Source organism: Poecilia reticulata, linkage group LG5 (genome assembly GCF_000633615.1).
Source record: "Poecilia reticulata strain Guanapo linkage group LG5, Guppy_female_1.0+MT, whole genome shotgun sequence".
Classification (NCBI taxonomy): Eukaryota; Metazoa; Chordata; class Actinopteri; order Cyprinodontiformes; family Poeciliidae; genus Poecilia; species Poecilia reticulata.
Window position 1 is genome coordinate 21802104 of NC_024335.1, and position 16821 is coordinate 21818924.

Consider the following 16821-nt stretch of genomic DNA (forward strand, 5'->3'; position numbering starts at 1 on the left):
TTTATTTCCCAAACACAAGTGTAATTTATTAGCATTCGAGGTAAATAAAGAGGAGTTCTGGAATAAAAACTGTTCAAGAGGCTCAGAAATAATTGAGACTGAGGTGGAGTTTCAGTTTCTAGATGCACGAAAACTGAAAGAAAGAAATGCCATAAGAGCCAGGAAGGCTGAATAAAAATAAATCAAAACATTTCTAAAACCAGTGCCTGGTTTTCCTCAATCTCCATGAGACATTTGGACGATTATGTGACAAAATGTGAAAAAGTTAAGAGTTTTTTCCAAGAGCTGCACATCTGAGGCATGAGAGTAAAACAATACATCTATTACTTTATTTAAAATAAAAAAAAAGTAAACTCAACATGCTTTGACTGTGAAAGCCGCAGGTAATCTTACATTTTCAATAAATCAGACAAGAATTGTTTTCCAACAAAAACACCTTTATTCAAGCACAAGTTATACATTTTACACACTAAAAGGTGAATACAATTCACGTAGATAAATAAACTGCAAGGTTTTACCTCGTACTCACCAGCGCAGTTCGTTGCAGTTGCTTGAGGAAGTCCTTGCACTGCGGCAGCGTGAAAACTGAATAGTTCTCCTGGGTGGAGATGCTTTTTCTCTCTTTCCAGTCATCATGTCAAGAGTTGATCTAAAACACTCAAATTCAATTAAGGGGTTTAACTTCCACTTAGCTTGCGTCTCTGAAAGAGGTCACAGAGAAAAAGGCCAATCAGTTTACAGAAATCCAGCAGATGAGGGCAGACTAAACAAAGCATCATGAACGTTTATGCCAAGTAAAAACAAAAAATGTTTAATTGGTAACTGAAAAGTAAACAACTGCAGACTTTAAACAGAGAAGTAGAGGAATAACTTGGCTGGTAATTATCAAGTTGTAAAGAATAAACACAGAAATAAATACTGAGCTCAAGGAATAATTATAATAAGTGAGAGTCAAATGTCTAAAATCCATCACAAAACTAATCACACAATGATAAAAAAATTTAAGGAAAACGAATAGAAATGAACAGAAAATACAAATAATCAAAATGACCTAAGCTATACTAGCACTGAGGTAAATTGCTACAGTTAGAAACTAAAACAGTAAAATCTATTTCATGGGATTTAGCTTAGTTCTTCTTTGGTCCTTTTGTCAGTAATTATCCAATTCAGCCATATATTTATTTCTGCATTTATTCTTGATTTTGTCAGGTTAAGTTCTCCATATTTTTCTGATCATAGCAAGAAAGCTCCAGGATTCTCGATTAGTTTTGATATTAAAAGATTTCTATTGAAAGTAAGTTTAAGGAAGAATGAGTGACAAACTTCACGGGGCAGCATGTTCATGTCGAGTCCTTCTTTATTTCTGAATATGGCAGGTTTAGTCCTCCGTAAGCCACAGACTCTGGACCAGATCTCTGCTGCCTTCGTCACCGAAGTCTCATGTCTTTCCTTAGAAACTCTGGACAAAAATGACAACGACCTGAGCAGTGTTTTAGATATAAAAAATAAAAAGTTAAAATGCTTAGTTGATGTTCTAACTTTTGAGAGGGTTTGTTTGAATGTCTGGTCACTGCAGTTTTATTACTAAAATTAAACACCTGAATCCTAAATCCCACAAGTGCAGTTTAAAAAAGCATTTTGCTTTCCTAAAAATTAAAGTTTAAAAAGTCTACAAATGATCATACTAAGAACATTACTGTAAGAGTAATTGTTTTTAAAATGTATATTGAATAAGCTGTATTCATGCAAGACATTTTAGGGATAATTAGGAAAAGTCCAATTTAATAATATACATTTTGTCAAAATTTAATGTTTGGGTCTGCGATTAAAACCTAAAAATATTTTTAAAAAACATGGCTGCTAAATTTAGACAAAAAAATATGACTGTTGTCACGAAGTGCAATTTGGTAAATAATGACATTTTTAATAAAAAGTTAAAGTTTTAATGCACCTTTTTTTGACACTTTTAATGCAACTTTTAGTGCAACGTTGCATTAAAAATCTCATTTACTGAATGACACTTCATGAAAACTCCATGTTTATGATAAGTGTTATGTTCATGACAGTCATGTCAGTTTTATGCACATCAATAAAGTGTATTGAAACCAACAGTGAGACACTTCAAAAGTTTGCTGAAACAATGTCACCGAGCTTGTATGCAGAACGCATTAGTCACATCTTAGTGTGGCCTGTTGGTGTATTAAAAAAAAAGATTTAACTCCAATTTTATGACTTTTGTTGTAAAAGTGTCCCTGCGTTAGACCAGAGCGCTCGCTGCCGGCTCATCCTCAGTTCTGCAGCAACATGACCGACACTCTGCTTACCCTCCGCTGCTAACGGCACAGAGTGGGTTCGCCGTCCGTCAGCTGCTGATCCGTCGCGCCGCAGGTCATCTAAATCACACCCAGCTCAGTGCAGAGAAAGACAGTTAGCATTATGAAACACTAAAAGCAAACTCCTTCGCCTTGTTGCCTCATTCTGATGCTCCTGCTTGTTCTGTGAAACAAGGATTTTTCACCTGAAATCACGTTAGCAGCTCCCGTCACTCGGTGAGCTGCCTTCTCAACGCAGCGTCTGGTTATCTGATCTCTATAAAAACTGCCATTCGTTCACCTTTGACAAACTGAGTTAGCGGTTCGAGCCGTTAATGATTTAACATTTAAAGCTCCAAAATTGTTCCTGCAGAACGTCATTTAAAGGCCAGAATAACTCATGACGGTTTTTTTTTTTATTCTGAACACTTTAACCTGAAACTAAGACTAACTTTACTGAAAGACTTTTGACAGGGTTTCAAAACATTTTGTTCCTGCAGGTAAATGTTGGATTTAATGCGTCATTTGTGAAGGTTTCTGCAAGTTCAGAAAGAAAAAATTGAACAAACTAACAATAAATGACCTATTTACCTGCCAAGCATGATTGCATGATTGATTCATAATCCCAGTTATGGAGAAAAGGCTTGTTAAACACGTTATCAGAATGAAAGGGCTGGCAGTCGATAGCGTAACAGGAACTTTGGAGTTGTGTTGCCTGGACATGCAGCAGAGGCGTATCAGGATTACACCGTTACACCGGTTTGGGAGGAAGAGCGAAACATTAAACGGTGCTTTCAATTTACATCCATGATGGTGTCTGTACAGCCGAGTAACGTCTGTGCTGCTGCTGGACACTTTCTATCGCCACCAAGTGTAAATCGTCTCGTTTTAATGCTGAAACAGGCCTAAACATTTTTATTTTTCCAACTTGTTCAGTTTTTTTTATTACCTCTGTATTTTTATTTTTTACTCTTTTATCCATTTTATGATCTTTGTGTGAGTATTTGGTGAACTATCTTTCTTCCTGCAATAAAGGATATTTATATTATTTTATTCCACTCTTATTTTCTGCTCACTGTAATGTTTTTTTTTTTTCCTCTGGGGTTCCTAAAACCACCATTTTCTTTTTACAACTACTGCAAATCTGAGCTGCAGTCACAGTAAATAAAACCAGATAATTACACTGGACCAATTTTAAAGTCAGCTGCCTTCAGGACTTGTAGGGTCCTTCAACTTATTTATAAAACTCTAAATGGTCCTAGTTCATGTTATCAGGTTTGTGTCATTTGTTCGATCCCTTAAAATCCTCCAGATGCCAAATGTCGAAATCAAAACGCATAGATTTGTCAGTATTTATTTAAAAATCAGATTGTAAGGCCCTTTTTTAAGACATCTCTTAATTGCACTTCTTACTTCATTGCGATTGCATAAATTCCATAATTTTATATTTTACTCCATATCTATTTAAATTTTGCTATTTTATCTGCATTAGCGTTTTTTAAAAGAAACTAAGAGTAATCATGTTAGGCTAAATTTGGCCTTTCAGATATTTAAATCTAAAGACTATTTTTTGAACACAAGGTTTGTGTTTCTGTCTTTACTGTAAACATTTCCTTTCCTGTTAGCATTCAGCACATTACACAGACAAAACATTAAAGCTGCTGCAGCCAAATTAAGCACTTTATGCATTAATTTTGCACATATTTAAAAAGTTTCTGCTGGTTTCATCTCTGCTTGAAGTCCCTCCTTCTTATCAGCAGGTTATAAGTTGTGAACATCATGTTTAAAGTCATTTCAAACACTGCAATACGTACCCAGCCGCTGCTTTCAGGTCATGTCCATACCGTACCTGTGGCACTGACGCGCGTACGGCCAGCGGTGTGTCATCCCTCCGCTCCGGAACCAGAGACAGAAACCAGGCCCAGTTCGAACCGTCTGCTCGTCCCGGACCAGCGTGGTGTCGCAGGAGGGATCCAGCAGCAGTTTCTGACACCCATCGCCTTGCTCTCATTTTGCAGTTTTAAGTGCATGAATCGGATAAAAAAAAAAAAAAAAACGACTAAAGTTTGAACTCTACAGGCAATCTCTCCTCTCCTCCTGCCGCTTCCTTTCCCATTTTTGGCGCTGTTGCACTGTCAGGCGTGTGAAGTCTGGCCCTAACACAGAGGCCCTTCCTCATGGAAACTCCAAAGCAAGAACTACCCACACAAACACCGCTCCTTCTTAAGCTGCTGAAGAAGATGCCCGACCGACTCTTTGCCCCGGCGGCACAGCCAGAGGCCGATGAAGCCGCCGCTGTCCTTCCACAGGAAGCCCGTCGGATGAAGACTGCGCCAGGCGCTGCGTTCTGCTCCTCCGCCTGACCGCCGTGACAGCAGAGGCCGCCGAGGTCACGCGGCGACTCCGGGCTTGCTGAAACGGCACTAACAGCAAATTCTCAATTTCGACGAAGGCCGTCACCGAGTAAAAGTTGCGAGACCCGAAAACACAGAACCGAGAGGCTTCCCTCCACTCCTCACTCCCTCTCCTGGGAGAAGCTCCTGCTGTCAAAGTGAAAGCGTCTCCGCTTTGATAAACCAACAGAACAGGTCACAAAAGTTGTCTTCCGAGGCACTCGTCTTTCCCACGAAAGAGCAAATTTATTAAAACAAGATCTATCAAGTGCTTGCTGCACGTCTGCGGGTTTGTCTGACAGCTAGGCCCATCGGCATTGAAGTTCTCCACTTCCGTCTCCAGAAATCCTGAGTTTACAGCACATACTTTCTTTTGCTTTTTCTCATTTAAAACAGTACTTCAAATCAAAAGCATGAAAATCAACCGGTAAAAGTCTCTTCTCGGATGACGGCAGGAAGGGAGCCGCCTCCTCCTCCTCCTCTCCTCACGCTCGAGTCCACAGATAGCGTAGCAATAGCTCTCTACTTCCAGGTCAGATCAGATGAAGGGTCGTCCGTCGTACACATAAAGATCTTCATTTATAGTTTACATCGACATTTTGACAAACAGTTACATGCTTTGCTGGGGTGGGAGTTAAGATTAGCAGGCTGGATAATGTTCAACCAAACTTAATATAGCAACAAAATCATTCGGAGGACAGGATGGAGACAAAAAGCATTTAAGAATCACTTTGAAGAGTCAAGAGACAAATCTCACTGACGTACATAAATAAGTGATAATAGGTCTTTTTTTTTTTCCTTTATCTGATAAATGTCTTGCAATACAAACAGAATTTAAAATAATTTAGAGAAACCGTCTGCTTTTTCTTTCCATCCTCTTCACCTTGTGGTGTTAGCAGAGCTTGAAAGAACAGATACACAAGGGAAACGTTCAAGTTACCTTTTAAACTCGCATCAGGGCTCAATAGTCTATTCAAATCAGCTCTGATCGTCCAGCCCTCCCAACTTAACAATAATTGTTTCAGGCAAGAACTTTGAAGAACCTACAGAAATAGCTCAGATTATTTTTTAAGGAGATAAATTTGTTTTAGTTCCTTCGCCTCTAGAAGAAAGGTGGCGTACTGCTGTGAGTTTGTAGAAAAGTTAACAAATCTGCGGATTGCAGATGTTAGCAATTTATAACTAAAGCTGAAAATGTCTGCATCTATGGGACACACTTGTATGTTTGCAGATAACATAGAAAACTTAGGCCAATACCTGTAAGCACAGAACCGAATCCTAAGTGCTAGGAAGAAAAAAATTAAGATTTATTCACTTTTCCTCAAAATCACAGCACAGCAACCTCTCTGTACAACCCTGTTGTAGATTATATCTTCATACAATTTACCTTGGAGAAAAAAAATGAACTATACCTTTAAAATTACACATGTTTCCGTTAGACAATCGTTTCTTTTCAGCTTGAAATAAACTGTCAAAATTAGAAAACTGTGAGACCTTAAGACATTTTGTCAGGGATAACCGAAACATCTGAATATATATTATAAAGTGTAACTGGACGAGCAATTATATTTCTTTTCCTAATCAAAACAAACGATGACCGTATTTGATTGAATTCTCTCTAAATGTTAAAACGGTTTGACAGAAATCAATTAAATTTATGCCTAGAATTTTTTAAAAAAATCAAACGTTCTCCCCTGGATAGAAAATTGTTTTTCTTTGTCATAAGGCAACATATTCATTATAAAGTAGTTTGCTCTGAGTTCCTTTAAGAAGCGTACCCTTTAAGTTTAACATGTAAAACAGTAAGTATGAAGTACATCAGTGTGCCATCATATAATATACTTTATCTTACTGTTATATTCCTCTCAGTAAATCTTTCACAGCACAAAATGAACTTTCACTCTCCTACAGCATCAGATTCCACTACACTCTTGTCAGGATTTCCTCACAACTTAGAAAGATGAGAGTACAGAAATAATAATAAAAAAAAAAAAAGACATGTAATTTGCACTTTTCTTTATGAGGCTCCTTTAATTATGATGATCACCAGGTAGTCTTCCTCTGATTTGGCAAAGGCTTTGGCCGAGGCATCCACGAACTGCAGGGAGAACTCACATGGAGGGAAAGCGTGCAGGACTCCACTGTGCTCCTTGTCGCGGCCGCCCCCCACCGGGAGGCTGATGATCCCCGCCGCCTCCTTCTGCTTGAGGTAGGACACCAGGTTCTTCAGTGGCCTCTCCGCGGAGCTGTTGGCGTCCTCGGATTTCCCCGGCACGGCCAGGAGGACGGTGTGGCCGCTGGAGCCGGCGGCCTTGATGCGGCGGGCGACCTCGTCCAGCTTGGGCTGGTCCAGGCGGAGGCGCTGGCTGATCTTCAGCTGGGTCACCTTCCCGCCGGTGGGGCCCTCCACCAGCAGGCTGGTTGCCATCTGCATGTCTCCGTCCAGCAGGTGCAGGGAGGCGGGGAAGCTGCTGTTCTTCAGCAGCAGGACGCCCTCCCAGGCCTGGCTCAGCCTCGGCCCGTCGGAGCCCGGCTGCTTGGACGGGGAGGAGTTTGAGGCCGGATTGTCCGGCCGCTGTTCCTTCTTCGCCGGGCTCTTGGCCGCATCTCCGGCTTTGCGTTTGGGCTCTGGCTGAGAGGGGCTGCGTGTTCTTTTACGTTTCTCAGCCAAGCTAGAGTTGTGGTTGTTCTGCCGCTCTTTGGCTGGGGTGGTCCTGCCAGAGCGCGGGAGGCGCTCGGGGTCACTGTAGCGTCCCCCGTCCCGGCTGCTGCCCCCGGGGCTGCGCTCCAAAGAGCCGCCATGACGGCGCAGACCGAAGTCCCCGTTGTCAGGAGAGCGCTCCACTCTCCAGCCATCGTCTAAATGTCTCCTTTTGGGGCCGACATCTCTGCCCTGCAACTCTCGCTCCACTGACCAGCGCCGCTCCAGACGATCAATGGGGTCAAAGCCTGGTCCTCTCATCCTGTCGTGGGCATTCAGGCCAACCCACTCAGCAGACGAATACGGATCCCGCTCCCTGAAGCGGCCAGGAAGCGGAGGGGTGCGGTCTCTTACTCTCATCGGCTCGGGCAGGCGATGAGAAAATGGCTCCTGGACTAAGTCAAAGTGGGGCACGGGGAGAGGGAGCTGCACAAACTGCTGCTGTGGGTAGCGGTTCTCTGTCTCTGCAAAGTCCACTCTGAGTCTCCGGTCAGGGCCGCCAAGAGGGAAACCCCTCATGTGGGTCCAGGCAGCATGAGCGGCGTCTAGGCTTTCGTACTGGATGTAAGCCCACGAGTCCCCTTTCCTGTAGGCTATAGTCCTGATGGTGCCAAAGCGGTCAAACTCTTTAGCCAGTGCAGTCACTGGAACCCAGGGGCCCAGTCCCCCCACCCACAGTCTGGTTGTGGGTGTTGGTTTACCATACCCAATCTTGATGGGACTGTGACCCACCACCTTCCCCGACATGGCCACTTTGGCTCGATGGGCCATGTCCAGGTTCTCAAACTTGATGAATCCATATGTGTTGTTCTGCCCTTTGACAGTCCGCTTTATGTCCACCTCTGTAATCAGCCCGAACCTTTCAAACGCTCTCCTGATGTCGTTCTCCGTCAACCCGGCCTCCAGGTTGCCCAGAAACAACGTCCTGTTCGCCCTCTGGTCGTCCTCGGGGCTGAGTAGTTCCTCCTCACGGTAACTTTCAGGGAAGAACGGGGGCCTGCTGCGGCCCTCATACAGCGGGAAGTCTCTGTCTCTTTCCAGGTCCCTGAGATGGGGAGGAAGAGGGGGCGGAGGAGGAGGAGCGGGGAGTCGACCCAGAGCCAGCTGCTGTAACCGGTAGTCCCTGTAACCCGGGCCCGGGGGAGACTGGGGTCTCTGGGAGTGGAGGTGCCTGTGTCCAGAGGGAAAACTGTCTTTACTAACCGGGGAGTGGCTCGTACGCTTGTTAATGTACACGGTCTCTATTTTCAGAGGCCTGTCGTACAGCACCAACTTCCCCCGGGCATGCTTGGCCGCCCGGGCGTCTTCGGGCCTCCGAAAGTTCACGAACGCCACCCTCTCGTGGTTTTCACGGCATATTTTCACGCTCACGTCCCCGAACTTCTTGAACTCGTGAAACAACCCGTCCTCTATCTCCTCGTCGTTCAGCTCGGAGCCCAGCTCGCTTATTTTCAGTGTCTTGTACTCACTTCCTGGGGCCAACGGAGGCCGCGGCTCGCCGCGTGAACCAGACCTGGATGTTTCCGCGGCGATATCAGCGCCACCATGCGACTTGTTCCCGGAGGAAGAACCGTAGTCGTAGCCGCTACCGATCCGACTAGATGAGCCGTGTCCTTCTGAGTCCCTCATATCTCTTTTGTCGCTGGGTAAACCTCGTCTGGAGGGAGCGCCGCCCTGAGCGGAGCCGTTGCTGGCTGAGAGAGCTGTGGTCTTCTTGCTGCTCGGATAGCTTCCTCCTCGGTCTCTGCCATCGTCGGGCCCACGGGTGCGTTTTTTCACCGGTGATCGCTCCTTCCCTTTCATTTCAAGTTGAAAACAGCTGCCACTTCAATTCAGTGATATGCCTAAATATATTCTCTTCAAATTAATAACCACTAAACTGACGAAACTTAGAAATGCTTATCAGGCAAGCGACGTCAGCGCCATGTTGGATAAGCTGCACTACTGTAATGTAAGTCCCGCCTCCTTTGCTTGAAAGAAGCTGATTGGTTCCGCAGCTCCCGAGTGACATGAACAAGTAAGCCAGTTGGCCTATTGTAAGGCAGAGTGAGGGCTCTTAAACATAGAAGTGAAAAAGTAGAAGCGTCATTTACGAACTGGAACGATACGTCAACGCATGCGCCATGTTGGAAGTGGCAGGTGGCAAGTTTGCCTTCAAAATATGACCAAGTTTATATATATATATATATATATATCACTAGATCTTTATATCACTAGATATAAAGATCTAGTGAATCAAATTACAGATTTTGACCCTTGACTCAACACTAATCGCCTCTTACAACATGGCGAGCTGAGGCTCCTTGCGGCTTCTACTCTTGTCTTCTATGTGCCATTCTGCCGAACTCAAAGTACAATCCCAAGGAGTGAGGGCTTAACATTTCGTATAATATGGAGGTTTAGAAAAGCCCTTAAAACTCCCTGAAATGTTCAACAGATGTAGTTTGTATCCATAACTTCTCATTAGAGTGTACTGAGTAAAACACAGCATCTCTGCTTAGCTAATTCAATTCAAATTCATAAGTACCTTATTGATCCCAAAGAAAAATTAAATATATTCTACTTGCTCAAACTTGCTTTTCTTTTAAAGATTTCTAATGCCATCATTACTTTTCATCACTTGCTATTGCTGCAACTTTCTGTCATTTGATGTAATTATACGACATAGGTGTAGGTATTTAGAAAATCTATATATGTGAATTGTTAAACAATTACAAACTGCACAAGCCCTGGATTCTGAGTGAGCATGTAATGCCAAAAATTACCACAAGAGGGCGGGTTTGTTTCTTTTCTTCTTTCCTCACCAACTGCAGTTGGATCAAATGGATCAAAACTACCATAAAAGTAAACAAACAAATAAATCAATCAATAAATAAACTGGTTACCACAATTTTAATTTTTTCTTCATTATCCAGGATGCGTTTATAAAAAATGATTAAGTATTTATTTATATTGCATTACATATTCCGACACGTAAAGTACGATAAAAAAAGAAGAAAAAAAGTAATTTTGAACTTTTGGTAGAGAGTAAATTAGTGGTTGTTTTTTATAATAAAACCAATTATTATTTCTTTAAAATTACTTTGGCCATTAAAAAACACACACATCATTGCCCTTCTTATGAATGTTTCACTTCTTCTTCTTTTTGTAAGGCTGGTTGTTTATGATTAATAAAATACTGAGTTATATTCTGTTGCACGTACTATGTAGGGCACTCCCACGCAAAGGATTACAGACTGCACAGCAGCAACTGGGGCAGAGGGGTCTTCCCTTGCTGCCAATTCAGAAAATTTTATCTCCATTTTACTCATATTTCAGAGCAGATTTGTACATACAGCTCAGCGCCATCACTATCCACTTGCTAGTGAGGCTTTTAACACAATTCACTATCATTCACTATCATAAAAGGCTTAAATTGTCCCTAAAAATGGCGGCAGGAGTTTTGTCCTGTTGAACTAGCTTCCCTCTGAGAGAGACCATCTGGTGATAGTCCTCCACTGACAGACACATGTCCCAGCAACAGCCTAGCAAGGCAATTTGCAGTACCCTGCACCAAAATGAGCTTATCTGTGTCAAAAAGCTAGTAGGAGAGGGGCAAATGTGTTCCCGCTTTAAATCTCTGAGTGATATTGAGGTCATTTGATTGTCTGGACTAGAACAACTAAATAGTCCTGCACTCTGCAGACCGAGTTATGATGACAGCAGAAATGTTTTAAAGGATTTTTTTTTTCTAACAGAACAGGTTCAAGGTCGCATGAGGTCCTAAACAGAATACAAGTTGGGTTCCACCAACCACTCACAATCACTGCAGCTCAGTTAATGTCTTATTTGTCACAGAAACCTCCTTGTTCATGTTAACTAGATCATATAAGTTTCTATCAGCCCATGTGGCGTCCCTCCATCTTGTCATTGTTGTACATTCTCCCTTCTGGTTGAAATATAAACAGATTTAGCATAATTTCTTACTGCATTTATCTGAATAACATCTAACTACAGGGTTCCTTTAAGACAGCGGTGTCAAACTCGTTTTTGTTTTGAGGCAAATCAAAATAAATGCTCATAAAGGGCCTGTTGTCCCTGAATGTATTGGTAAAACCTGTTCACAAACTGTTAAAATATCAATACATTCTTAAAGTTAAATAGTACTATTGAACATCTTTTCAGTCCCTCCAGGATTTTGTGATTCTTTTTGTGATTTTTCTTCTTTTTTTTTTTTTGCAATAAAAATGAAAGTGTTTGTTGTACTAATTTTGGGAATATTTGTACTTATTTGTGACTGTAAATGCGACCTTTTTATTTCCCGCAGTACAGCTCATGGACTATAATCTGACATCAATTCAGACCGAGGCAGCTGTCTAGTACAAGTAAAAAAGTTTTTGACAATATTTGAGAAAAATCAGCAATGAACTCAATTATGTATTAGTGCAAAAAGAACGGGGATTTGTTGATTTGTGTGAATTTCCACAATAATTCTCAAGAAACTGGAGAGACGGATTGATATCATTTGGCAGCAAACAGATAAAAACTGCATTGATTTGATTGATAACATAATATTTAATCACACATAGTGTTTAGTTTAGAATCTGGAGGGCCGCATTAAAAGCTATGGCGGGTCAAATTTGGCCCACGGACCCCGAGTTGGACACATGCTTTCAGGCGTCCAAATCACACAAGTTATCAAACCTCCCAGATTGTTTGTCACACATTAAGAAATTATGAAGCGATTGTTAACATCGCTACATAAAGCCTCTTGATATTTTTGTCGTAAAGCTGTCGAAGGGGAAACCTGCAAGTGACTAAAGGAGGATTTTAATAAAAATGCGGTTTTTATTTTGTTCTTAAATTAGCAGCACGTTCTCATGCCAGATAACAGATGTGTTTGTGAGGCTCTGTCACAAACCTGTCACCTGTGTGGCATCCTGATCGGTAGATCCATACATGACGGACCGATGACAAACTTGCAGCAGGTTTTGCTCAAAAGCCGTGCCAGCGAACAGAGGGTGAGCACAGCCCGTGTCAGCCTGTCAGAGCTCAGCATGACCCACTTTTTTCCACCGCCTGAACACCTGCAGAACACCGGCACATCCTCCTGCTTTCCGTGCTTCAACAAAAACAAAGAAAGGAGTGAGGCGGAACATGCATGGATTATGGCCATGTTCATTTCTACTCCGTAGGCAAAGAACAATAACATAAAAAATCCCTGTAGAGAAAGAAAATGAGTTATATTTTTTACTTTTTTTTTTTTATCTGTTCTGGTAATTCAGTGATGTCAGCTTTGATAGAGCCGAGCTTCTCAGCTAAAATTAGAACAAGTCGTGGAGCAGCGAGCATCACCTGCTTTGACTCGTCTGATCGAATCAGTCAAAACTCGTCTGATTTTGACTGGAGTAGGATTACAGCACCTATGAGAAGCCAACGCTGTTTGTTCAGCTGCTTTCGTGAAGAATCATGCACTAGATAAATGATACCACAGAGCCCAGTGCAGGGAAAGGCTTTTTTTAGCAACTCAGAGTGACCCAGACAACGCAAACAGCACAACGGAGGGAGGGAGGAGGGAAAAAGGAATGGGGAGGGAGGAATATAAATGAGACTGGAGTAAGGGAAAAGTACTGGCTGCATGTGGTGCAGATACAGAGTGCAAGATGTGTGAGGCGGGGAGCAGAAACAGAAAGCAGGGGCTGCAAACCAGCAGGGAGACAACGTGAAGTTGGAGGCGACTGAAGGTGAACCGCAGAGGAGGAGGAATGTGTCGCTGCTGACGTCAGGCTGCAAGAACCGGGAGATGAAACAAGGTCCAAAAAGGGAGGTTTGAGGGGAAGACGTCCAGAAGGACAGAGGGCTTTTAGCGAGTAGAAAAATGCAAGACGAGAGAGATTCTCAAGTGAACAGAACAAAATCAGAATGAAAATCCAACGTAAAAGCTCAGAGAGCTGCAAATGAAATCAAACCTTGAAATTCTGCCACACAAGCTTTGCTGGCGATTAGTTTTTTTTATATGCTGGGTTTGTTTGACATGCAAGCAGAGTGATTGTCCTAGTGGAAAGGTCAGGTTAAGTCATGTGCACCGATGAGAAGATGGCAGCCGTGGGTTACAAAGCAAAGCATCCTGGCAACTCCTGCAATATTTTTCATTCTACATAATGAAATGTTTAAAAACTGTTACAGCCAAATTTCTGCCGAATTAATAGCATTTGTAGCCTTTCTACATGTTCTAAATGTTAGTTATTTTGAACTCAGCCAACTGTTTTCCAGTAATTTTGTTGGAAAAATACCCAGAGTTAAGTCTACCAGAAGGTTTTGATTTCATGATACATGAAGAGATGAGTCCAAAGTTTGGATGCAAGCTAAACCTCAAAACATTATCGATTTTAAAAAATAGCAAACCGTTCTTTTCAAACCTTGTATTTCAAAATAAAGAGCTACTTTGATCTGGTATGTCACAAAAAATCTCCAAAAAATTTTAACTGCTTTCTCTTTTGTAACGGTTAAAACATGAAGTGAAAAAAAACTTGACTAAAATTCTGTTTTGTTGTGTTTTTTGTGTATTTGAAATCAGATTAATTGTCTCCTGAGGATATAATGGATATAATACTCTTTTTATGTGAATAGGTGCGAGTTTATATGTCTTTCTGCTCCTTTTCATTCACAACGTCTTTTAGTTGTTCCATGAAGTTTTCCTATTGAGCGAATGAAATAAAATAACTAAAATGGACGTGGAAAATCACTTCAAGTGTGGGGAATATAAAAAGTCCTAACCTTTATCGTCTGGTGCTTTACTTAAAAAGTGTTTTCAGTCAGTGAGGTTGAACATGACAGCATTAGACAACAAATAATGCTTTATAGTTTTTAACTAAGATGTATTTTTGCTAATCGGAGGGGAAAGAGACAGAACGGCCCCACCAGCCTGCAGTTCTGCTGAATCAAATATTTGAGTTTATCTCTGCTGTCTAATTAGCAGATGCCCTGCAGCAGCAGCTGTGAATGTGCTCTTTGTCAAGGGCGCTTTACGGGAAACAATGAGCATTAATTCACTGTAAATTCATTCCTTAATAAAGTCTTTAACCTCCTCTGGCATTTGTCTATTTTGTAGCCTGCAGACAATTAATGCTGCGATTAAAAGAAATGTGCTGCATGCAGACCAACACAATAAAGAAAGATGAAAACAAATACTTGGCTTTTTAAACCACCAAAACTAAAAAGGGAGTTGTAAAATTTGAAAAAACAAAATGAGGAGCAATCAGAAACCCTCAATTGTTGAGTCCTTAATAAGTTTTAATTAATATCGAGGCCAGTCAGTCCCTAGAAGTCCAATTAGAGTTAATTTAAGCCCACATAAGAGAACGAATCATCTTATTTTCTTTTTTTTTGTAAGAGAATCTCTCGGTTCTCTTACAAAAAAGAGAACCGAGAGCACAAAGGTGCACAAAGGTGCATCGAACAAAACAAACATTTCCAGGTGCAACTTTTAATCTGCTAAAGGAAAACAGAAAATATGTCACACAAAATGAAGCTGCAGAAACTTAAAAACAAAATTCCAGGTGGGACAAACATTGCATCATGGTAATGAACTATTCATCTGATTCAGGTGAGCTGGAAGAGAGAGGAACTGAAAAGTTTCCTGAAAGTCAGATGTAAATTCTATAGGATGTAAATACTTTGAATATTTCTACTATGCTGTACTTTTAATTTTTACTTGAGTAATTTTATTACAAACTATTGCTATTCTGACTGGAGTACAATTTCTGGATACTCGTGTTGGTAAATTCACTGAATGAAGATCAAACTTGTTTTAACCAAAACCTCAGCAGACACAGAAACACACCAACGGTTTTTATTAAAGTTTTATATTGGGGAAAAGAAAAAGATCTGGAAAAATGATTCTTTTGCCTAATTTTGTAGTTATTTTATTTATATTAATTATTTTAACGTTGGTCTTTAAAATACTAAAATGTCCACATATCTCTAGATTTTGGTTCATTTGATGATGTAATTTTTTAATATTTAATGATTTTTAATGAGTTACTCAGTACTAAAGTCGCCTTTCTACCAATTACTCTACTTTTGAGTAATTTCTTACATGGACGTTTTTCATTTTACTTCAGTAAAACTGTGTTGAAGTCGTTCTGGTCTTACATGAGTAAATGTTGCATGTATTCATGCATATTCTGCACATTTTTCTTCTCTAAATTAACTGCCACACATTACTTTTAATCTGACTGCGCTATTCTTATGTTGCAAATGTTTCCCTACTATGCAGTTTGTTGTTCTTACTTTTTTATATTTGTGTGAATATTCATGTTCCTGCGTTAAGTTGCAGCTGCCGTATTTCCCTGCTGTGGGACCATAAAGGTTATTTCTATCTAGCGCTGCAGAGCTCACCATGGAGAACTTTCTGATCGAAGAGACGTGCTGCAGTGGAAAGAGGAGATGTCTTTGTAACGTTTGCTTCTTAAAAGATGTAAAACAATCTCCATCCTGGATGCTAGCGAAACCTCGGAGGCCTCGGCAGCCAATCACAGTGAAGTGATTTATCACAAGGCCCTAGAAGACATCGGAGAAATGAGACATACGATCCTGGGGATGCTGTGGCTCCTGGCTGCTTCAACAACGAGCATTAACAGAGTCACAGAGCAAAGTGTGGCTGTAATAAAGATTTCAGTACGTTTTCCTTTCAGCCTGACATGGTTTTAACGCACTGAAGCACAGAAACACACATTATAAACCGAACAGATGCTTGTTTGAATCATGTTTACAGCCTAATTTAGACTCAGCCTGGTGTATTTGTTCGATATTCAGACATAAACCTCAATTGATGAAACACATTTTACTACAACAGCCTGGGAGGCGGACATGTGGGGAGCACAAATCTATCAGGTGAGGATGAAAAATGGCCACTCGATACTATCTTCCTCCTCGATCTCTGCGGTGCTAAAAAATATTGTGTTGGGTGTGATTTATGGTCCCCGGGGGGTCCGTGTCTGCTGCAGACGTGCCAAGGTCTTAATAGAGCAGAGACCGCCCAGTCCGACTGCAGACACCCACAGCTTGATCAACAAACTGGATTATCTGGAGGCTGCCTTCAGTTTTACAGCAGTTTGACATTTTCCTGGGTTCTGTCTTCACAGCTACATTTCAGATAGGTTCTGGTTCTGACTGGATTCAAAAAAGTCCTCATGACGATAGATGTAGCTGCCCTTCAGCCTGATGACCGGTTGTCCCATCCTTGGTCATAAAAACTTTGAGCACATGAGATAATTTACAAAGAGTCTCTGTTATGACTCGGTTGTCTTTCCAGAATGGCTTTAAATCAGCTACAAAGCCTGTTTAAGGTCCTGCTGCAAAACTCTGGCTTGGATTTAGGTTTGGGCTTTAACTAGACCTCTCAAAAACCCTTATTTCTCCTTCACATTTTTCT

At 41.5% G+C, this 16821-nt stretch overlaps 1 pseudogene; it reads right to left on the minus strand.

The window, feature by feature from the left end:
* Window positions 1-416: 416 nt before the first annotated feature.
* LOC103465192 (putative RNA-binding protein 15 pseudogene) lies at window positions 417-9507 on the minus strand (annotated as a pseudogene).
* Window positions 9508-16821: the final 7314 nt, after the last annotated feature.